Here is a 24,872-nt window from a genome sequence, read left to right on the forward strand (position 1 = left end):
CGAGAAACCTTTAACAACGTGGATCTTCTTTAATCAACGCATAATTGTAGCATAATTTTGGACTCGGGGAAACTCGGATGTAGTTCATTGCAGAAGGATCCATAAATCAACCGTCCAGAGAGTTCTAAATGTAGAAATTTATGGAACAACAGAGAGGAAAATATGTTCTTACGCTCTTGTTAATGTATTACACACAAAGAACTATTGACATTGACAAAATTCTCATGTGAATAAGAATCTATTAGGCTACAAAAAGAATGGGGCATTTAATTAAATAATACGTGTATTTTTATAGCTTCTTTTTATCATTATGCTTTATTTTTTTATCATTGTACTTTTTAATTTTTTCGAGAAAAAAAAGTTTCTCAAGATTACTTCGTTTATTGATTTTCGAGAACATGTTGACTATTGCAAAGAGTTTCGATTGCATTAGGAACTGTTCACTGCGCTCGTGCGAAAAACAAAGTCACAAAGTTTGGCTTTTTTTTTGCACATTCGCACTCACACTGTCCAATTTCCTACGACATAGTTTCGAAAAAGTTGTAGGATCTTTTACAGAAGATTATACGTGGATGGATCGCTCATGAAATACGTATTCTACAGGTGGCAATATATATGTTAAAGGAGAATGACGACAATTTCTGTCTCCTTATATCTTCATCTACTTCGTCATCTCACATTATGAATTTATATGTTTCTCCGTTATTTATTCTCTTATTAAAAGTTTTCGATATACATAGTTTATACTACCAAAAAGTGCCATTTATTTAAATATACAAGAGAAGCATATTTCTGAGTAATTTTTACGAGAAATTCATTTGCTTTCCAAGCTACACTCATAACAGTAAATCATTTTTGTATTAATCATAAATTCTCGCATATAATATATGAATTAGAATAAACATATTGAAACGCAAGTAATATATTTTTGAGTGTCGCGTAATCTCAGTTAGACTCTTAGAAATCTCTGGCTTGAAACCCGAATTCAATTTTCTGGAATAGACATAACTAGTAGGCTTGTCAAGATAACGGGCGATTCTCGTTCGTTTTACGATACCGCGATTTGTCACAGAAGGCACGCATAGTCGCCACTTTAGTCAGGTAATAACGTGATTTTTCACTGGTCGGCATGGCACTCGGCCTGGGGTATATTTTCGCACACGATCCACACTATCTGAGCGATCGCACAATTTGGTCATTGTAATGCTTCTTCCTCTCACTTTTTCTCTCTCTTTCTTTTTTCTACTCTCTTTCTATCTTTCTTTTTCCCTTTTTTTTCTCACGAATAATATTGTATATATATTTCGAATGAACTCCATGCATACGATATGTATCGAGTATATAATGGATAGATAATAAATAGATAATAAATAGAGATATTTGCGTTAAATATTTTAATATTTACGTTATATTTGTACATATCATTTTTAAGATAAAACAATATATTTTTATATAAACACAGTAAAGAGTCCATGGATGACTAAAGAGCATAAAACTGTATTTTATAAGTTGCGAAATGAAAAACTGAATGTAGCGTTATTACGTATATGTAAATAATGTTTGACGAAATTTTAAAGAATTTATATGTTCTCTGAAAATGATAAATTGAAAATAATAACTTTTTTACAAGATTCTCTGAAAAGAAGGTAAAATTAAAAATGTATGCAAAGGGCATAAAAAAAAATTCAAATTTGCATACAACAAAGACAGAATATAAATAAAGTATAAAAATAAGAGAATTAAACAAATAAGAGGAAATTAAAGAAATGAGAAACTATTAAGCATTGTTAAAATATGTATTAACTAATTTAGAAATATATAATATTATTATATATTAGATTATATATTATTATATTAGAAATATATAATATTAATGCAATTAACCATGAATAATAATTATATACTATGAATTTATAATAGACATTAAACATAACTTATAGTGTCTTTAATGTTCGTAAAATATTAATAAAAAATTTTTAATTAAAACAAAATTTTATTATTATAATAAGTTTATTTACATACGATTTAATTATAAAATGAGTTTAAGATATGATTCAACAATATGAATGTAAAGTTTTAGAACTTTCTAGATATAAATCTAAATGAAATCTCTCTTTCACTCCCGTTTTTTTCTTTTTTTTCAACTGTGTTTAAAGTTCTGATGTTTAGAAATTTCAGTTTAATAATTTATAAAGTATGTCGCTTGTGTCGGTCTAGTGATAAAACTCACTTTTCGACAAAGTGCAAAGTTTTGTTAGTTGTTTTAGTTAATTAAACAGTATGTGTGTCAGAGACTATAAATAACATTTAACATTTCTATTCAAACAGACTTGTTTCTCATTTATTTATGCTATCACGTGAAGTTTCTTATCGAAAATAGAGTTATGTCAATACATGTAGAAATAACAAAGAGAAAAAGTATCACGAACGTTATAAATAAATAATTATGTTTATTTTTTGTTATATTATTGATCACTGCAACTAATTCTGTTTTAAAATGTAGAATATCTGCAAGATACAAAATCAGGGAGATTATTAATAAGAAGTGATCGTATTAATGATACTTAATGAGAATGTTAATTATAAAAAATTCAATGATCCAGAAGTTATCAAAGACGATACTTATTGCGATATAAATTTTATGAGAAGTTCTTTTGTATTTCTATAATTTCTGCTTTTTAATTGAGACAGAATGTCCACAAGACACTTGTAAATTCTCTCTGGTGCGTCAAAAATTGTACCACTTTTAAATGTCACACCGAACGGGACGAATGCGTCGAAATTTCGTTACAATCAAGCGATGTTCGAAATTCGTCGCAGATCAATCGGAGCACTCGCTGCGCGTCGCTTTCGGATTGACGGTTTCCCTCGGGAAAAAGAGCACGCGCCGGTGATGCATCGACTTTCGAAGAAAGCCCTCCTATTTCGCTTCCGGTCCGTGTGAAAAGGCTAAGGGATGTCGCACTTAATAAACTGCGAGTTAGAATAGCGGGCGCTACAAGGAGAGCGCCATCGAGGAGGGTGGCCAATAACTTCCGGACGGTCGTTTATTTGCGTTCGTTTTCCACCTCCGAGAAGGCAACAGCACAACACCGACGTCGGTCTTTCCCTAGCTTCTTTTTCTCTCCCTCTCGCGTGTGTGTGCTTTGAGTTTTCGCAATGTAATCTATGGGGCGTGGCGAAATAGTTTTCGATTTCTCGGCCTTAGAACGACGGAATTTACGACGCCCGACGTTTTAACTTCCAGTTTCTTCCCGCTGACGCTCGGCCCACATCGTCCACCTCTATCCACCCGGGTGCGGGGGTGTCCTAGCTTATCTTTCTTGGCGAAGAAAAAGGGAACAACCGAAACGCGCGGTGTGTACACATATATCCGTTTGCGGCGGAGCCAAGCCGCCAACATCTGCCATAATTTCAAATTGTATCGAGGCGATTTAACCGATGTACGATCCTCGTAATTCTAGGATAACGTACTGCGCATTCAGGCCCTCTTATTGCTTTTCTTATGTTACCTGACATCTTATGTGCATACATATACATCCTCGTATTTTTTTGTGGATAATAATCTCCCGGCTAGAATGTAACAAGCTACGATGATTTTATTTCCCGTGATTAATATATTTTTATAGTAAATGTATTACAAAAGAAAATTAACAATATTTCAGTATTTCTAATTATATTGGCAGTTGTTATTTCTTCAGAAAATAGATTAATTATTCGATGCAAAATCGATGTCCTTTAATAATAAAAATTATTCAAAAGATTATCACATTTATTACATTTAATAAATAATGATTCTTGTGATATTTAATTTTACATATAACATCCGTACAATATATGTATATGTTACCCAATTTGCCCAAAATATTATATCATAGCAAGTAAAAAAAGAACAATTTTCTCTTTATCTTTTCATTGAAATTAGATTCAAATTGGATGTTAAATTCTTACTGCAATAAACTTTATTTAAAATTAACTGAAAAAAAGGTTTCGTTATTTACTTATATATTTGACACTAGAATATTAATTAAATTTGTAATATTATTATAATATAGTTATAAAAGTGTAGATATAAGCTTGTAACATGCTATTTTTAAGAGTTTGTTTCCCAGAGAATATGTATATTCATTTTTTAAAGTGCTTGTATATAAAAAATATACGATATATACAACTTTAGAATTCAAATAAATTTATTTTGTAATATGGTAACGTTTGTGTGTGTATATTAAAGAATTTATAAAATTTAAAATGTTTATTCCTGAATATCAGATCAGATAATATAGTGTTAAAATAAATAAAGTAGCTTTATTTAAAAGCAGTCAAACGGAAAGTCGTTAGTTTTGTAAAATGTAAAATGCAGTAGATCATAATTTGAATCTGATCTTTTAAAAAATATAGGAGATATTCTTTATCCACAGTCGTAGAATTCTATTTCCTCGTAAGTCATGTATATGGATGATGCCTGTGTATCTATATAAAATATATTGTACTTGATTCCGAAGTTGACACGGCAAAAATAACTTTGAACTTCGAAAAATAATTTTAGAGACAATAGGTCATATAGATTGTTTTACAATTTTTAAAATAAAATAAAAATAGCCACACGAAGAATTTTAAAAGATTGCATGCAGATCAAAATTAAAAAAAAATTATATACAATCTAAATTTATATTTATAATTTTTTGTAAAAAGTGGATTCAATCATATTCTCAAATGAACAAGATCATATCTGTACTTTAAATTGTTATTATACTTCGATTATTATGCTTTTCAAGAGTTAGGTATTTATTGTTACGTTCCATTTTTAAATTAAATAACAATTTTATTTAATTAATATTGCACTAAATTATATATATATATATATATATATATATATATATATATATATATATATATAATTATAATTTTCTTAATGTTTACATATTATTATATGTATAAATTAATATTGATATAATGCTAGATAAATTAATAAAACACAATAAATTACCATTTATATTATTTTGTATCAAAATAAATTGTCACATTTCTATTTTAGAAAGTTTTTAAATATATATGTTACATATATATATATATATATATATATATTTTTTTTTTTTAAATAGTTATCTGCCAAATGACAAAATTAAGTTATCTGTATTATTTAAAAATTCTATATTTTAAATAGGTTAATAATAAATAAATAAAAATTCTATTGACCAAATTACATATTTATTCAATTGTTAAACTCATTTGTCGAAGCGATTGACAAAACTTTTATATTTTAATTAAAAAGTGGAAAAATAATATAATTGAACAATATTTTAATTAAAGTGGAAAACAGTATAATTGACACAGTTTTTAATTATTTGTTTGCAAAACGAAACAGGGATTTAAATCTATATAATTAAACTTTATTGTATAATTAAACTTGTTATTAAAAAGATAAATTTTGTTTTTTAAAAATTTTAAGCAAATTACAAATTAATTATTATTTCATTATCATTTTTTTTTAAAATAGCTTTTCAACTATTTTTGAATAAGTGATACGATACACAAGTGTTGAATCACATTTTATAGTAAAACTATTCTGTATTAATACTATTTTAATGCGAGAGAAAAAAAAGAAAAATAACATAAAGATAACGTAAACATTATAAATAATATAAAGATTATTTCGAAATAGACATAAGTAACGTACTTTTAAAGGAATATTTTAATATCTGAACTTATTTTTTTTTATTGAAACATCAATCTGTAATAAAAAATTTAATACAATTATATCCTTAATTTTTTATATAATAATATATTTTATTAAATAATAAATCGCATTTTGTGTGAACACAAATTTAAATCTAAATTAATTAAAAAATTATAACTGTATTTTTATTTATTTGCGCTCGGAAATTGAATTTCCTATAAAATACGAGAAATACTTTGCCATATAAACATAACCACATGTAAAATTATTGCTACAGAGATTGAATGACCATTAAATATCGAAGAATAAAGTTTCGTTATTCGAATGTGTTCATGCGTAAACGTGAAATACACAAAGAAAAACATAACAGAGAGAAAACAATTTCTGCTTATTGCATTCCTGTTTTTGTATTTTTCGCTTTGCTTTTTTTTCGAAATTAAGTCGCAATATTCTTGATTGTAATCCACGACGACTTATTGGCACTAAAGACAATAAAGAAATATGAATGGAATGGTGATATTATTGCACACTGCTTGCGACCATAAGAATGTCTGTTTATTTGAGATAGAATCGTGCGCGCGCGCGCTTTTATAAACGAATGCTTAAGCAGAATGGATGATATTTAGATTTATAAAATTCAATATATGACGTAAAGCCCATAACTTCGTAAATCTTAATGCAATTATCTGAATAGGTTTTAATTTATGGTAAGAAAATTGTACGATAATAAATGTATCACATATGGATCAAAATCACTAAGAAAAATTATATATACATAAAACTTGTAAAATACATCGTGTGTGAAAACATAATATAAAAATTAATCAAGAATAAAATATATTGTCAATCTCTGCTTTAATGCAAACATGTGTGTTGCAGAAAAGATTTTTTAAATTATCAAATATTGATCAATGTAAAAAATTAGATCGATAAGAAAAAAAAGAAAATATATTAATCCAACAAATATGGGAAGTTTTTTCTCCGAGAGGAATTTAAATTAAAAATATATCTCTTTCACCCCTCTTTTTCTTTCTCTCTCTCTCCACTCTCATTTATTTATAAATATTATTATTAAATATTAATATTAATCAGGATTTAAATAAATAAAAATTTAATATATAAATGTGCATATCTTTATTTATATAAAAGTATGATCGAATGATTATCATGAATTACAAAATTAATGATGACAGAATCACATTAAATAAGATATAAAAAATGTTGAATATATGGATATAAAAAAAGTTTCATATGTTTAATGTTTGCTAAATTGTTCAGTTATATATTATGTATATACTATATTTGCAGGAAAATCGATGTTCAATCCATATGATCCATATGATTTATGCGTTAGATTACATGCACAAAACGAATAATTATCCGTAAATAAAGCCAGTTTTTTTATTTATTCAAGGTTATTTAAGCCATTGAAAATCGTTGATAATGGTTGCTTTTATCTTTGACATCTAGAATTTCAGCATTTTGGAATTTACATCATTGTCGTCTATTGAATTGCTCGGTAATCTATATACATATATTTACACATATAAATTAAAAAATTAAGAAAACAGATTAAGAAAACAGAATTTAATTATAATATATATCCTCTTGGAAATGAAATTTTCAAATAAATATTAGAAAAGTTTTGAGCTATTATAAATTTTTTAATTTAAATTTTCAAATACAGAATTTGAATATATTATACATAATGTACCTTTTTAGCTTTCTTTAAAATATATTTTCGCGATACCGTAGCACAAATCGTTGCTATAAAAGTTAAGAGGACATTCTAATAAGACAGTTGACATGAAAAATCTCACTAGCAATACTCTCGCTTTAATAAACAAGCTGAGTAGATATAATTGGAGTCTCCAAATAGTTAACCGTTTTCGAATAACAAATCTTAGAAACATCGGTGATGCTGGAGATGACATCAGCAGTAAATATAAAAATGCACTCTCCTAGACGTTCTATAGGAACGACTGGTAGGATAACGTTTGGCAATGCGCCCATATTTGTTGACTTGAAATTTAGCGGCTGGCGATTGTTTTGGCTATGTGCCATTATCTGTTACGCGCGAGTCGATTTGCGCGAATACGAAAAAAAGGGAAGAGAGAGAGAGAGAGAGAGAGAGAGAGAGAGAGAGAGAAAGAGAGGGAAACAGAAGCTGGACGAGAGAGAAACCATCCTTCATGTCTGTTTGGAACAGAAAGAACGTTAAATCGCATTATCATTCGGCATAGCGATATTATTCATTTGCATTATTATTTCTCTTTCGCTTGAAAGACAGACTCCGAGATCTCCCTTCGTCAATGATGCACAACCCTCTGCACAATTTCGCTCTTATTCAAATCAGTCGTATAAAATTCCCTACCTTAAATAAATTTAGTAATAATGATGAAAAAAATGTGGTCATCTCCGCTCTTTTTACATCCTGATCATCAAAATACTTAAAGTTTTGTCAAGCTTACTTAGGCGGTTTAATTTTTTAATTAACTTTTTTATATCTTTTTCCAGAAGTAAACTCAAGAAGAGAGAAATAATGGGTTGCATGAGCGAGAGATGAAATTGAACATTAGTTCACTTTTATTTCAGAACAGAAAGATCTGGAACATTCTGAAGATCTGAACACATTTGAAGAAGCCTTAATGACTGGTTGGAGGTTGCGCGTCACTGCTTTATATTCAGCTCCATTTCTCCCCTATCACCTTGCACCTCGTATCGACAATCTTAGAGTACTCACGTTCTCGAACTTAACGCATTGCGACAAGGATAAATTCACGGCTCGAAAGCGTTCCAGCTTCGTCTGCAATTTTTCTCGAATATTTGTTACACCCCATCTGTGGTACCACGTGTACTATACCGTCGACCAAAGATTTTTCAAGCAAAAGAAAAAGAAATTTTCTCACCGCTAGAATAATTACAAGCAGTTTGTTACAAACTAGTTCTTTATCGACTAACGATCTTGTAACAAATCGTAAAATCGAACATTTCGCGATCTATCATAAATTTCATATTTACAGATTAAAGAGTATTAAAATATAAATATGGTATCAGAGTATCTGTTTTTTGAAGGGACAGAATAAACTTCGCTTTTTTAAAGCAATATGTGATTTTGCACGCATCATTCTATATATAAATACATTTTTACGTTGATCATTGTGCTCCCCTTTCTATTTCCATAGCTTAAGGGTAAGTTTATCGGACCTTTTCGAATATATCGATAGATTTTCTCCACATTCGAGCACATATTGCACGATGTATGCAGCACGCGTAGCGCTGTAATGTTCACGTATCAATGCAATAGAGCCGTGTGTGGTCGTCACACGCTTCCGATCTCGCTTCAACTGCGATGGCAACGTAAATATTAAAGACAACGCGACGCAAGGCGCGCCGTCTGTCAAGATTATAGACGTCACCCTCGGCGAGCTGAATATAATGCTGCAAAAAGCAGGGGCCGACGCGCGGAAAAAGGGCGAGGACCAGATCCTACAAATTACTTCTCGCGTCGAGATCCGCTGCGGCGGGGGTTGGGATGGTAAGCGAGCTCGTTCGTTTGATTTCATCCCTGTCTGCTCCATGGAAAGCGCATTTTTTGTCTACCGCTCGTTGATCTCCCTTTCGGTGTAGCATGTCGGCCCCGACACTTCGGGGTTACGACAAAGGAGTTCGCTTGACGAGTCGCGACAGGCGTTTCCCTCTTTTTCAAGGACTTCCCTTCCTGACGATCTTATCGTCGTCTGCAACGTGTTCTTGCAGATTATCGATGTTTAAATCGATAATTTTATATCCGATGTTGCGAATAATTTATTCGTGAGAAACAAAAATTATTTAAAAGAGGTGATCTTTATCTTTAGTTAAATTTATATAAATAAAATATGAAGTTTTTCACGTAAAACAGTTAATTGCATATCTTAACATGACATTCTAAGTTTAATTTTAAGTTTTTAATCTCTTTTTCTAGATGTAGTTATAAATTAAAAAAACAAAATTGAAGTTGAGATCAGAAATTGAAGTTAATCGACATCGATGAAACCGATTCTTAAAATATTAAAGGCAAGAGATGATGTTAGATAGGAAAACATTAAATTTATAAAATACATTGGAACTGTTAGACGATGGAGTACGGTACATTTATAATATTTATCTTCAATATCTCACAGAACACTTCTTTATTCCATCTTTAAAATTTACAAGAGTATAAATTGGTTAAATTTCTTATAAGATCTTATAGAAGAGCGCAAGAAATATCTTTAAACAAGAAATATTTTTTTTCGTGTACAAAATGATATATGAAAAATATTTTCCGTTGAAAGACACACTGTCACGCAAATTATATTGCTCAATGTGTTGATACATATAAATAAAAAGCTCTTGCGCTATATTTCAAATTTGTGCAGTTTTGTTGATCACGTCAAGACGAAGTTATATCGAGGAAAATGTCGCTATCGGTTTTGCCCGGAATGACTTAGAAAGCTCTCTCTCAGCGGATTTCAAAATCGTCTTCGGATTGCGGCGTGAAATCCATTACCGTCCTCATGAGGTGGCGTCGCGTACATCATATTCCTTTGAATTTCCATAAGTGCGGACACTTCTCAACGCCGCAGCTCTTCGGACGAGATGCAAATGGTTGGGTACGTAAATGCAAATCTGCGAGTGCATGGTACGGACACAACGAGGGAGATAGCGCTCGCTCGTTCGGTGTAGATTCTGCTACGCTATTACGGTAGTTTGCTGTCATTCCACGAATGACTGATTCGTCAAATCCTCGCTGTATTTCTGTTCATACTGTTGCCAAGTTTGTTTTAATGCAGCTGAAAAAATAAAAATTTCTATAAAAATATAAAACTGTATAAAAAGAAATGAAGTTGAATTCTATTTTGAAATAGTTTTAAAATAGTATGAGACTCTCTTTCTTTCTTTTCTTCTCTTCATATATATGTGGAAAAATATTTATACTAAAAAAATTAAGTCCTAGATTTTATTGATCTTTTTATTAAATTATGTATTATTTTTGTGTCTCAAGCTGTTTGCACATATAATCTTTTTATGATAAAATTTACATAAAAAAGTATAAATTTATATATAATAATCTGCAACGTGCAAATTAATATCACAAAAAAATTCTCTGTGTTTCTACTTTTATCAATTAATTTCTTAAATTACTGATTATTAAATATTGAGTTTTAATGTTGCAAACATCTTGTACAATAATTCAATTCAAATTATTTGGAATATATGTGTGAAACGCTGCCTTATTATTTTTTGAAAGTGGAAGTGCAAAATTATTATTCGCATGAAAAATGGCATTTTAAGCGCCGCTTCGGCTAGATCGGGACTCGCGATTGGGGCTCGCTTCAACTTGTAAGTCATTGCCAACAACGTCAGGCATACGAAACTACGAAAGCGGTTATATATGAGCGATGTGCCGAACCACGTTGGATCTAATCCAGCGTGCATGCTGAGGCATACATCAGTGACTGCTAATGTACCGGCGTATGCACATGCCTGCAGTATGGAAACACGTGCACGTATGCATGCGGTAATTCCGATAGCTCCACTTTGGAGGTATCCACGGCTTGTAAACGGATGGAACGATCGGTGCTATCGTTATTAGGACACTCGTGAATCTCGGGTTGCCCGCGATAATCAAATGTTAGGGGAATCGACCTTCTTCGCGCGTCAGACGTTTCTGGTTTCGCATCTTCTCTTCTTTTTATGAATATATATTATTTATAATTATATATTAAAAAAATGTTTTTGAGAAAATATTTCAAAAATAGCTATATAAAAGTCAGCATTAAATTTTCCTTATAATTGTACACAGTGATATCATTTGTTCCACAATGTCTGATTTTATTCGATTTACTAATTAATTTAATAATACTTTATCAATTTATTTGTTAATTTCAGATAATTCAAATGTAATTTAAATTTTCTTATTTGTCAATATAACAACCTTAGTCTAAATAATTTAATTTCTGCAATTTGCTGCAATTCGGTTTAATCGATTATCTAGAAAAGCGAAGTCTTTCGTACTGCATCTGGAAATGGGTTTTACGGGTTTCCTTGACAACAGTTTAACGATATTGCGATATCGACAGATGAACGGAAACATCTGGCATCGTACAGTGAGTATAAGAAATGTTATTGTTTGCGCGCGATAATAATAGAACTCCATATCGTTTGCGTATTGCAAAGAGACATGAAAATACGCGGCCTTATAAGCGAATTGTCACACTTGCGCTTGGAATATTTACTACCTTTGCTTTCTCGTAAATTGCCTCGGAAAGGTTAACGATCCTCTTCGCTATCTCGCAAAATTGCAAAACTCTTGATATTACTCGTATCATACGAGCTTATGATTTATGTACCTAATTAATATCCTCTTTATTAATTTTATTTTTAATTTTACTTTACTTATACTTATACCTATTTATTTTAATATTTCTTTAAATATATATTTTTTGAAATTTTTTTATTTGCCTACAATATAAATATAATATATTCAAATCCAGTAGGGGAATAGATCTAATATTGATTGAAATTTAAAATATTTCGTCATATTATATATTATTACTAGAATGATGCGAAATTCGTAAGGTTCTATGGGGTTTGCCTTTTTAAATTAAAAAGATAGATATCTTTCTTAAACAATTTGTATTAAAATAAATTAATTATAGAGTACATTATTTTTTATATAGAAATAAAAACACTGTCACTAATAAAAAAATATTCAGATTGGAATTTTTTTAAAAAACAACAATTGAAAAAGTTAAACTATTGATAATAATAAAGAGATAAAGATTTACAGATGTATTTTAATAAAATAAAGTAATATATACATATATAATAAATAATAATAATTTGTTTTAATGGAAACTTTTTGGTATTATATACTCAAAAATAATTATTTATACTTTTAACAAAAATTTGAGAATTTATAAAATGATACGTAATTTTTTGTTTTCTTTTTTTCTATTTTTTATTAATAAAAAGTTTATAAATGTAAAACGTATTGTATAGATTAATCTTTTAGATAGATATTTACTTGACTTATGATTAATATATACATTTTTTATTTTTAACAATTTAAATAATAGTGATTTCAGAATAATCTAATATGAAAATATTAGATGTAGATATAAAAGAAATTTAGACATATTATATTATATTAGATATGATATATTTAGATATTAATTATCGCTTGAAAAATATAATGTGAAAAAAGTGAAGTCTTTCAATTATTACATTAGAATATAAATTAGCGGAAAGGGTTATTTTTGTTAATATAATATATATACATATAGTTTTAGAATCAACGCTATCTCTGTATCTCTGTAACAACGTTCCCGGATGTTACATTAGCTTCAATGATTTACGGTATGCCATACATCTTACATCTTGTGCTCGCTCAAAGGAGGATCGATGCAAGCGTGCATAACGTCGTCGCGTCGCGTCCGAGCAGCGTCGTAAACGAGGCAACTGTTTAACTGCAAGACGTGAGTTGTATGTCTTGTGTTGTGCAACATACTTGCAGTCAAAGTGAGTCATTATTGGACGCTTTGTCCCACACGACGAGAAATCCATGAAACTTTACTCAGGTAATCGTTCCCGCCGTGGAAAGTTCGCGCTTCTAGCGAATACGTCTTACTATCGGCGTCTGGATTTTTGCTGCGCTGCCGCGAAGTTGAGGATTCGTTATTGATGCATAAACTTAACGGAAGTTTACTACACGTTTATGACGGAGCATAAATGAACTGAAGCATGGTTGTGCAGTGCCTCATTATTTAAGTCTTATAATTAAATTTTCACGATTGATTAAGTATATAAATATAAATAGAAAAAAAATATATATCTTTTTCTCCGAGAAAATAAGATCTGAAGAAGTACAGAGTGAATTGGGAAAGCGTAACCGAACAGAGAAGATAATTTCTCATGGAAAAAGTTGAAAGTGTAGAATAACTTGAAACTTTCCTTTCGAGAAAATTGATTTTAAAAATTGGAAAATTGATAATATACTTATGTTTACTTAAGCTTGAGCGATCTCTAACAATTTTGCGTTATATGTTATCGAATTTATCTTGTGAAAAGCCATTAAAAAATATATAAAAAGTACAATATTTTTTCTATAGAACGAATGATTTAACTTGATATTGTAAATCTAATCTTCTTTAGTGTATCTGTATCTGTAATTTAAATTATTTAAAAATGTTTCTTATTAAATAGAATGATTCATTTTTATAATTATGTATTAATAGCCGCTGTCACAAGAATTCGATATATGATGTAAGATTATATAAGCTTAAGAAAAGCTTAAATTTTTTAATTTCAAAGTTTTATATTCTGTGTTAGATTTGGATTATGTCATCGATTAAAGAATATATTAAAATATTCTTAATGATCGTATAAGAAAGTATTGTGCAATATTAATAGTCTTTGTCATATTAGGAGAACTAGCGAGACGTAGGGATGAGAATTCTTTTTGGAAGCGCAGCGCACGAATAATCCTTCAGTGTCAATGGATAATGATGATGCCGGTACACTGACCCTCGGATTTATCAGCACGCAAGCAGCGACGGGGCCACTCAGCCACTTTTTGAGATTTTATTTTGCCTGGCCATCTCGGTAAGCTAGATATCGCGTGACGAAACTTATTGGAAAAGTTTTACCCCACTCGCGGGAATTCCGCAGTCGCGGAAGTACGATCGCGAGGATTTGCCGGCTGTTATGGAATATAGCCGGACGGTAAAACACTTGAAATGTACAATGTCGCGGTAATAAAGATGGAGCGTCTCATAATGAAACGTTTCGTACGCATACCGGTCTGCGAAAGTTCGAACCGTCGTCGCGCACCGGTTATTGGAAAAGTTTCCTTTTCGCTGACAAAAACCTCTTAATTCACGGTGATTTCTCATTGGCAAGTGCTAACTTAATAATCCCCATTCGGCTTATCGGAATTATGATATGAATTAAAACATTAATTCCGGTGTTGTATCAATAAAGAGAATTAAAAATAAAATAAAAAAAGTTTGAAATACGATTGCGACTGTCCAGCGGAAACGATTGAATTCTGTCTGTACTGTTATAACAGTTTCATTATAATCCCTATCATTAATTCTGGTATCTCCAACATTTTAATCTTTTTTTTATTTTATTGCTTATGGCAACATTATTTACTCTAAAATTTAAAAATTTGATATGTTGATATTTTTCATCGCAATATGAAAAATATACGAAAGAGTATGCAGTTTTAATATTTAATATAATACTGCTTTATTTGAAAGATTTGTTGACTGTTACAATTATACATTTATAAAAGCAACAGCGAGATATTTTTTCATAAAATAATCATTTATTCCGCGGCGGCTCTTTTTAAATTAGATGAAAGTGTGTGGAAAATAGAAGCAATTTATCGCTGTTTATCAATTTTGTTCTGAATAAGTAAAACATTTCGCGGTTGAAATAAGCAGAGTAAATAAAACTTTTATATAAAAGATATTTAAACGAAATGAAGACATCAAGTTGCTGTGATTTAGATAAGCGATGAGTTTGACAAATTGCTAAAGATCACGAAAAAATGAAAGAGAGAAATTTTTCGCGAGCGTAGAAAGAGAAAGAAAGAAACCTATGATTATTGCGAGTATTATGAAGGTGGTTTGGACAACGCGAGGATTATTAATGCGTTCGGGCTAGACTTGGCCGGAGGGAAAACGCTAACTGAACTTCAATCGAATTAACATATTAATGACGCTCAAATCAATTGCGAAACTTTCATTTCAGTCGAGCAACATCCAAAGAAGAAAAAACAGTCTCTTCGTTTTCTATATCAACGAATACTTTATTGCGGAGTTTTATACACAAACTTCACGATCATTTGCCAGGTGATGAGGAATTTACTTAACGTTTAAACACGAACAACGCAAATATGATGGCATATATATATCTACCATATATATTTACCATATATATTTACCAGATTAATTTACAAGCTGATGTGTGTAGTAAATAATAAATACTTTTTATGTTTAATTTACGATAGATCAAATAAATAATTGTGAACAATCAAGATGACAACAATCTTATTGAGATATAGAAGAAATATATTTTATGAATAAAAAAAAGAGATATAAATATATAAGCTTTTTACGCGCTATTTAAAAAATTTGTAAAGTAACAAATTTTTTAGATTGATTTAATATTTATTTAAAAATCTAATAATATTAATAATAAATAATATTAATCAATATTAAACAATTATCAACGATACTTTTTATAGCACTTCACGTATCTCGATTGGATAATCGCGCTGGCTTAGCCAATAAGTAGGTAAAGAAGAATTAGAGATAGTAAAAATATATAGAAATACAATTATATATTGAACGATATCTAATATGGTTGGTTAATGGATTACTGTGGATCCATTCTAGATACTAATTGATCCGCTAATTACCTTAAAGTTAATCACGCTTTGCAATTAGGTATAATATAACAATGCTGTTGGTCCAATAACAATTTGCTTTTGTGATGAGAATGCAGCTATGTGCCTCTCTTTTTAGTTACGAGATACATCAAGATTATCACGTGGACCCAATATCGCTTTTTTTTTTCTAAAAATGGTGAACGCTTCATAAACAGAAAACAAGTCTTTTACGAACTATCACAGCTTTACTATCTGCGGTGTACAATATATAGTGGCATCAAGCTAATGTTCTGTATTAAACGAGCTTATATGCACGATAAAAATAGTTTACGCGCGAAAAAAAATTTATTAAACATGTTGCACAGGATGTATCTTCATCGTTTTGTAAAAGTGCCTTTGAAAAACTATCATGCTCTACTATTCGAAAAGAGTTTATAAATTACACTATGATACGAATTAGAATTATAATTTAATCCCTTTTATAAACTATATATTGAATTTTATATCGAATAAATGTAATTAAATACCACCAGAACATAAATAATACATTTAAACAGATTACGTGCAATTAAAATCCCTCAGCAGTTAAATTTTACTGCGTATCATAATTGCTACATAATAGCGAATTAAAATCGGTTACTCCATATTAGAGAAATCGATATTTTAATAACAATATGTATACGTTAAGCAAATATGATAATTAATTTAGCCAATGGCTTATTAATTGGCTTACCAATCTGTTTTCACTTAAATCTTTATTTTCCCTAACATAAGCATATTTACAATATAGACACATTGGGTAATATGAAGTATAGACAATATGGAAACGTTTCTGCGCTATTCATATTGAATAGTGAGAATTAATTATTAAATTAAACATTGAAGTTCTTAGTGACTAAGTATATATTGGTAAATTATTGTAAATCGCGGAAATTGGTAACAATATCCTTATTAATAGCTTGCTTACATACACTATTTATAATTAACAGCTACGTTCCTGTATGATGTAACTTTGCTTAATTAAATAGCTTTTGCAAACCACCACACCACAATCGGCCACATTGAAAATCTCGCTTACATACATACATATATGTAATATATATAATAAGTACATATATATATATATATATATATATATATATATATAATAAATAAATATACATTTCTTAGAGCATCGGAAATATTCTTTTGATATCCTAATAAAAAAATTCAAGAAAAAAATTCATTTTGTTTTTGTAGCTTAATTGTTGAATCACATATTATTATATATTGTGACATATTTTCAATCAAACAGGCAAAAATTTGTATGTCTGTAAATTATACATATTAGGTACTATTTTTTGACAAATTCATATTATTTAATTCTCCTTATAAATAAAATTATAATTAAAAAAATTGGAATAAAAATGCTCACGGAGGATTAATTGCTAAAATTTATTCGAAAAGAATTACACATTGCAATCATTAAAATGTATTTGTCATTCTCACGTGTTTTATACGCTCTATCTTCAATATATATGATTTTTTAAAAATTCTCTTTACCGCGCGTGAAAGATTGAGAGACTATCTCGCGTAATAAAGAAAACTCTAAACGCGGTTGTTTTATGACAATGGCTGCTCGAAGTGTCAAAGAGTGATCGCTTTATAGTGAAAAATCGCCGCTACACATCGCCATTTTTCGCCTGTATTCACACGATAAAAGACAAAAATTATTCAAATCCTGAATGGGCTTTGTTATATCCTGTGGTGGAACACTGTTGTTGCGCGCACTCTTAGAAATCCGTTATTGACGCGCGCGACGCGCGCACGAAACACGATCGTCGCTGCCATTTCTTCTTTCATCCTCATTAGCCTTCGCTCGCATAATTTACATCGCGATTTATTTAATCCGCATTAACGAGGGTATTATTAATCGTGCTGGCACAGCGCCACCGTTTACCGCTCGGCATGTTTTCCTGCCGACGTGTAAATCCTCTCAGCTCATCCGCGGCTCTCAGTATAGCGCAGAAGGGTGGGAAACAATGGAAATGCATGAGCGATTTTTCGCGGTAACGCTAGGCAAGCGCTCGCAGGATTTGTGACACTAAAAGGATTTCATTGATATTAAATGACCGCTATACTCGCATTTATTACAGCGTACACTTTTCGCGCGCTGCGTCGGCTAAAAATGGTCCGCCATTAATAATTCGCTCGAGTCTGTGCGTGAATGGATATGTATCTTTTAACTCTCTTTCTCCCTCTCTGCTATATTTATTATAAAATATATACATATATATATATATATATATATATATATATATATATATAAACAAAAAATATATATATATATATTTCTTTGATACTAATTTAATTTGTGCAATTAGTTCTTGCACTTTTTCTAAGTGTTTCTTTTCTCGAGTATTTCGCTTTCACGACGTGCGACAAAAATATCCATCTTTAGAAATTATGCACGAAATTAAAGCAATGTAATTTATACTAATTACATTGTCATTGTACATTCTGCGAATTTAATGTCGGAATAAACGTACGGTAATATTACTTTTCATTACTTGAAAAGTCACTGTTTAAGAAGCATCTGTTAAATTAAATTTCTATAATCCTAATTAATTAAATTAAATTAAATAAGAAAAGAGAGTAATAAATAAATTTATTAATTTATATTAAATTTGATAATTTATTTGAATTAAAGTAATATATATAAACTCATATAAACGGATATATATGTTTTTAATTCTTTCTCTTTTTATCTTAATTCATACGGTTCTTACATTTGCAAGTATTTATTTTCGCTATTGTTTTGCTTTTTTGACATATGATAAGAATATTCAATTTCAAAAATTATATTTATAAAATTAAAACGATTTATTATAATTTTAAATTATATAGCATTGCTGCAATTAAATATCAAAATAATTATGTAGTAATACTCCTTTACTACTTACTATTTTTGACAATTAAATATGTATTTGCGCGAGTTTGCTTTTAATAAAAAAATTATCCAAAAAGGTTATCTCCAACATGTTTATTATTTATCAATAACGGTTTATTGTTGCGGTTTGTGAGCTCGAAAGCGAAATAGTCAAGCGAGTTAGACTTTAAAGCCGCTCTTAAAACTTTATTTCCTTCGTATAGATCGAATATAGAAAGCGTGGTGAGAAAAAATTCCTCGTGGCGGTGTAGCGTGACGCACGTAGCGATAGATTCTGTAAATTTCCCTGATACCATTACAGAGCTCCCGCTATATATACGAGCATGGAACGTGAGCGTTACGATTTAACGATCACAAGAGGCGCGCGCGTAAAGCGGGAGAGAAAGTTGCCCCTCAAAACTTTCAACGAAAGTCGACAGCAACTCTATCGCCGTCTATCTGTCCATTTGTCGTTTACACTATATACGTCGTTATACTGCCTCAAACATAGATACACTCCATTATTGCATAGTGGTTTTTGGAGCCGAATTTAACGGGAGAGATCTCGAGTCGCATCGTTTAGCCGAAAATCGGATCTGTCCTAGTTTCGAGTTTGAATTCTGGGCCACGTATCGCGGCTTTCCGATTTCAATCTTCAGTCGGAATATACAAAGAAATAGCGAGATTTTGAAAGCCTTTGAATATCCTATAGCGTGAATTAACAAGGAACAATTAATTAATTAATTAATCAATATGATCGAGAGAGGAAAATATAATAAATTTTTATTAATATTGTTCAAAGATGTGATGGCCGATTAAAATGAACTAAAGTCCTTTAATTTCTAGAAAGATTAATAATATATTTCTATATTGCTGATATAATTGTTCAAATTTAAATGTAATGTTAAAATTTTTAATTGTATTGAATATATTATAAAAATTTTTAATTTTAAATAAATTCGAGCGGTTCTTTCTTTAAAAAGCTTCGAAGCTGTTTATTTTATAATTATAACAGACTATAATTATAATAACATTTTATTTTTATCGTATTTGCAGTATAACTACATGTTGATATGAAAATCAATATGAGAATGAAAACACGTTCTTATAATGACAGAATAAGAGCGACCCACGGCGCCATTATTCCGACAGTAGATGAAATTAGGAGCGGTTGCCGTCTCGGAGCGAATTCCGAGACGGGATTCCTTAGAGAGGTACCCTCCTGTAGTTGTGTTACCACATAAATTCGTGTTCTAAGGTGGGTGTATTTCTGGCTGTTGATGTGTGTGAGAGAAGCGTAAAAGTCGGAGCTATTCACGCAAACGTACGACTCGCGAAATCCGTTCGAATCTCGCGATGATTTCCAACGAGAATCTCGCGCCGTTTTCAGGAATTCTTGGCACATTCCTTAGAATTTCGCCATTATTTCGATGTAATATACATATATATGTATAAAATACATGACGGGCAAATTCGCTTCTTCGTCGCTGGTCTTTGAGATGAAGAATTGTTCCTCGCGGCAAGAAAGCTGGACGTCCCGACGACATGCTGGCGGCGGTTTATCGGAACGGAAATCTCCGGATAGAGTCATTTCTTCGAGTCTCCGGATGTTGAAACTTTGATCGCTCGCGGCTTTGTATAAACTACGCAAAGTTCGCGAACCGCGTAGAGCGCGGCGTAGATATGAGCGGTGCATTTTGAGTTAAACGTAATGCGGAAAGTTAGGATGCGAGACGGATTTAAGTGCAGAGCACGCTGAGACGGATGAAAGAGGGGGAAAAGATTTTTCCCTCGTATAATGAGGCAAGAGGGTCCCGAAGGGAGTGCGTAATTAGACGCGTACGTGATATTTAACTCTAGATGAGGTTGAACATCCGGATAAATATAGTAACATAAATAAATTTTCAAGGAATTAATCTTTCATAATATTTAAAGGCACTCAAGAGCTTGTTAATTTCATAATATTGTAACTAACATAGATATAATACACAAAAGAATTAAAGAATATTTTTTAAATATGAGAAAATAAGAAAATGTGGAAAATAACTAATAATAAATAAATCAACACATTACACATATACGAACATACATATAAATTCGACTCCAAATCTTTTTATTTTCGATCTTAATTTGCAATCTAACATCTCTATTTTTAAACGGTGATATTATCCTCTTTTGAAACTATATATGTTTTAATATAAAACTAAATATAAAAAAACTCGAAAATTTCGTATCTACGTAAATGTCAACTTCTTTATCATTGGATTGGTCGAGAATCAATTTTATCTCATAAGTTTTCAAACGAAAAGTATTAAAAAATCATTTTTTCACATTTTTATGTAATAAATTGTGTTGATCTTGTTGTTGTGTAATAAGTTATTTTGAATCTCCTCCCCGCTCTCGATGCAGCTGTCTATTCTGCGCGAGATTTCATTTTAGAATGCCGCGACTACGAAAACAGACAGAATTCTTCAAAAATGAAAATATTGGAAAACCATTTGAAACGAAAATCCATATTTCAAGATGAGATTTGGAGATGGAACTGTTTTGATAAAGTAATGTTTGATGAATCTACCTTGACACAATAGTAAATATATACATTTTTGTATACTATTAATATAACTAACTGTGATTTCTTTACAGATAATTAATTATAATCTCAATATGTAACAGCAATACATTATTTACATAGCAGTTATTTATATTAATTTTGAATACTTTTATTGCTATATGAATATATATAAAAATGTCATATGCTTTTAGTAATTTATAAAAAATTTATAGTTCATAATAGACATACATATAGAGAAAAAAATGTTTTAATTATAATAAAAGTTTATTGTGTATGTTTATATAACATGTGTTACATAAAAAAATTTCTCTAAAATAAATGTACCGAAAATAGAAACAATTGAAAGATAATCAGAAAAAAATATATCATTATTCTTTATTCGATGATTATTGTTTTCTCAGTTTCGTAGAGAGAGAAAAAATATTTTAATATTAATTAGAAAATATTCTATCGCCTTGTATGAAATTATGATCACATAGCACATGATTGCTCGATCTAATATCATTCGGTTATTAGCACTAATGAAAATAGGGAACGCTATTAATTTGCTGTCTTCCTCTCCTTCTCTCACAAAAGATCATGCGATACGACGACGCTGCGATCTATTTTAGGAAATTGTACATTTGCATATTAACTATAGCTATTTTCATCGCCGGTCACTCGCTCTTGCTTTACGATAACGTTCCAGTCGTGCCGCATGATGTACCTCTTTAATAAAACAAAAAAAATTGAAAAAAAACCGAGTACGTAGTTAAGAAGTGTTGTAAAGCTGAGAATACCAACTCGTTCGCTTGCATACTGCATTAATGTCTCCCACGCGTTTAGCCTTTCATCGATCAAGCCACGTTGCAGTTTCGCGTGACGATGTCCTCTGCTTCAAAGGATCCTTTGCCAAAATGCGGTTACCAGTTTTCATCAAAACTTCGCTCCCCTTCTCGCCGTCGTAGCCATGATAATCGTAACCACAGTCGGCGGAGACATTGTATCTTATAGCACGGAGACATTGTATCTTATCCCTTCTGGAAGACGCGCATGTCATCTTTAACATCGTACATTTTAATAAAGCCTTCTTTCGCGCAAGCGTTAATAAACGCGCGCATGTTTTATAGGCACCCCGCATACGCGCATACGTGAGAAGAGCCGCATGATTAATTTTGCGTCAGGCGAAACCTCCGAAAATTGCTAATTAACGATTGCGAGGAAGCCAACAACGAGCGAGAGAATTTCGCGTGTAAAGATAGCGTCAAACATTATTGTGCACTCGTTACAGTTTAACATTCGTGATAATTGCAGTTGTCATATCAGTTACTTGTGCTATTTAGCTACGAAAGACTAAAATTCAATTATAATATCATTCGAGTTAGTTTCAAAGTATGACATTTTCTACATTTCATTTTCTTTTACAAGCATTTCAAACGTGAGACAGATTCATGCAAAAAGCTGACATTTATCGAATATAATTTTCTTTATTAATAATACATGTAATTAATAAAACATCATGTCTAGTCGTTTATAGTTCTTATGGCAATTTCTCTGACAATATACGATAAGAGATAATGATAACTAATATGCAACATTTTTAATCCGAATAGTGAATTCAATGTCGGGAGAACAAGAGCCATTATTTTATATCTGACGTAAAGTTTCCGTATACTTTTTATAATCAATCTCGTCATAAATAATTCTGATATCAAAGTAAAGCTATATTTTGCTAATTCTCTCCAAATACGTCAATCCGCGGGGAGAGCCGACCCCGAAAGGCCGATCCTTAATTCTGATAAACTAGAAAGCAGGCCGGGTCGACCGGGGGTCGTTCTTTCGGATGGTGCCTGGGCTCGTTAATAAATTTGTGTTTACGGTGTCTAGCATGTTACAGCTCTAGCGTGGGTTATTTTTACCTCAACGTGCATTTTCGTGGCCGTGCAATCCTCTGTCACGAGCATAAATATTCCGTCGCCGGCGTCGGAATAGTAGAGCTATAATCTCGACATCATTTGCAATCTCGGTAAATGAAATAGTGGTTCAGCGGAGTTTAATCAAGCTACTAACAATAAATGACACTTTTTTACCTACTCTGCCTCTTTTACCTTGATTCTCTTTTTTTTAGTGAGTGTTTTGAAAAGAGGGATATTACTTTCATTAATTAATTTTAATTTATTTTTAATATGTGTATACATTAGGAATTAATACACAAATATATTATTTATCTCATTAGAATTAGTTAATAAAAGTAATATATATGTATAAGCGATATTAATTTAAATAAAAATAATATACCACATAAGCAATATTAATTTAAATGTAGATAATCATATATCAATAATTCATTCATTATTGACATTTTCAAAAGCGAAAGTTTAATTGTATTGATAGATAGGTTGGCGGAAGTTGATGGTGTAAATTTATATAGTAGGCCAAGTGCCTCAGCGGTATCGCAAAGTTTAAGAAGCTTAACTCGTATCAGTTTTAAAAGTTACTTTGGTTAGAAGCTTGTAAGTTATATTCTTGGATGATGAGTCCATGTTCTTTTTCCTCACTTACACAGTAAGATGGTCAATATGTGACTTTACGTGAATTGTATGTATAAAAAAAACTTTACATGTATTGTATGTATAAAAAAATTTTTTACGAAAGAATAATAAACCGAAAACAGAAAGATATATAAAGATAAATTTTTCTAGTTGAATAATTTAAATTTGTGTTAAATATGTTTGTATATTTCAGCGCGTATACAATACGGGCGGCCAAATCGCGCGTGTAATTGGGAAAACGTGTAATTATTAAATTGAGTTATCAATACACAACCCTTCCTCCCTCCTCTTCTCCTTCCTTTTCCCGTATTTAATTAGTCGAAATCGATCGGCGTCATAACAGGAGGTTGTGCAATATTGCGTCCCGTTAACGACACTCAACGTACCATCCAAATTTAATTATGAGTCGTAAGGCATAATTTTGCAGTTATCGCAATACGGTGTCTCGCGCTCTATCGAGCATACCAAGCCGCGATAATCTCGATTGAGCGAGGTAGAAGATCCCAAAATTCAGCAATCGCGAATTTCGACATTACCGAATCCTACGGCAATCGTTCGCATTGTGACCGGATAAATGCTCGACGTCTGTCGTGAGCCACTACCTGCCGATTGGTAGGACTTCGAATTACAATGGAATAGCATGGGAGAACGTTTGGGGATAGCCAGACACGCGACACGGTTGCTCGATTGATCCATGCAGCGTACGGCGAAGTGCTCGTGTCAGACATCTCTTTGTGTGTCGTACACTTGCAAATCGTACG

At 31.0% G+C, this 24,872-nt stretch overlaps 1 protein-coding gene and 1 long non-coding RNA gene across 3 annotated transcripts in view; one reads left to right on the forward strand and one right to left on the reverse strand.

Moving 5' to 3' along the window:
• The window catches only part of LOC145963545 (zwei Ig domain protein zig-8), a 188,269-nt gene that overhangs the window by 84,803 nt on the left and 78,594 nt on the right, over positions 1-24,872 (forward strand). The gene's annotated exons all lie outside the window — the stretch shown is intronic.
• The window catches only part of LOC145963550 (uncharacterized), a 188,727-nt gene continuing 173,809 nt past the window's right edge, over positions 9,955-24,872 (reverse strand). The window contains exon 4 of the long non-coding RNA XR_014436195.1: positions 9,955-10,491. This is a non-coding gene — a long non-coding RNA (uncharacterized LOC145963550). The remainder of the gene's footprint in view (positions 10,492-24,872) is intronic.

This window comes from Camponotus vicinus, unplaced genomic scaffold (genome assembly GCF_025532165.1).
Source record: "Camponotus vicinus isolate PSW18456_S1 unplaced genomic scaffold, iyCamVici1.0 SCAF_12, whole genome shotgun sequence".
NCBI classification, from domain to species: Eukaryota; Metazoa; Arthropoda; class Insecta; order Hymenoptera; family Formicidae; genus Camponotus; species Camponotus vicinus.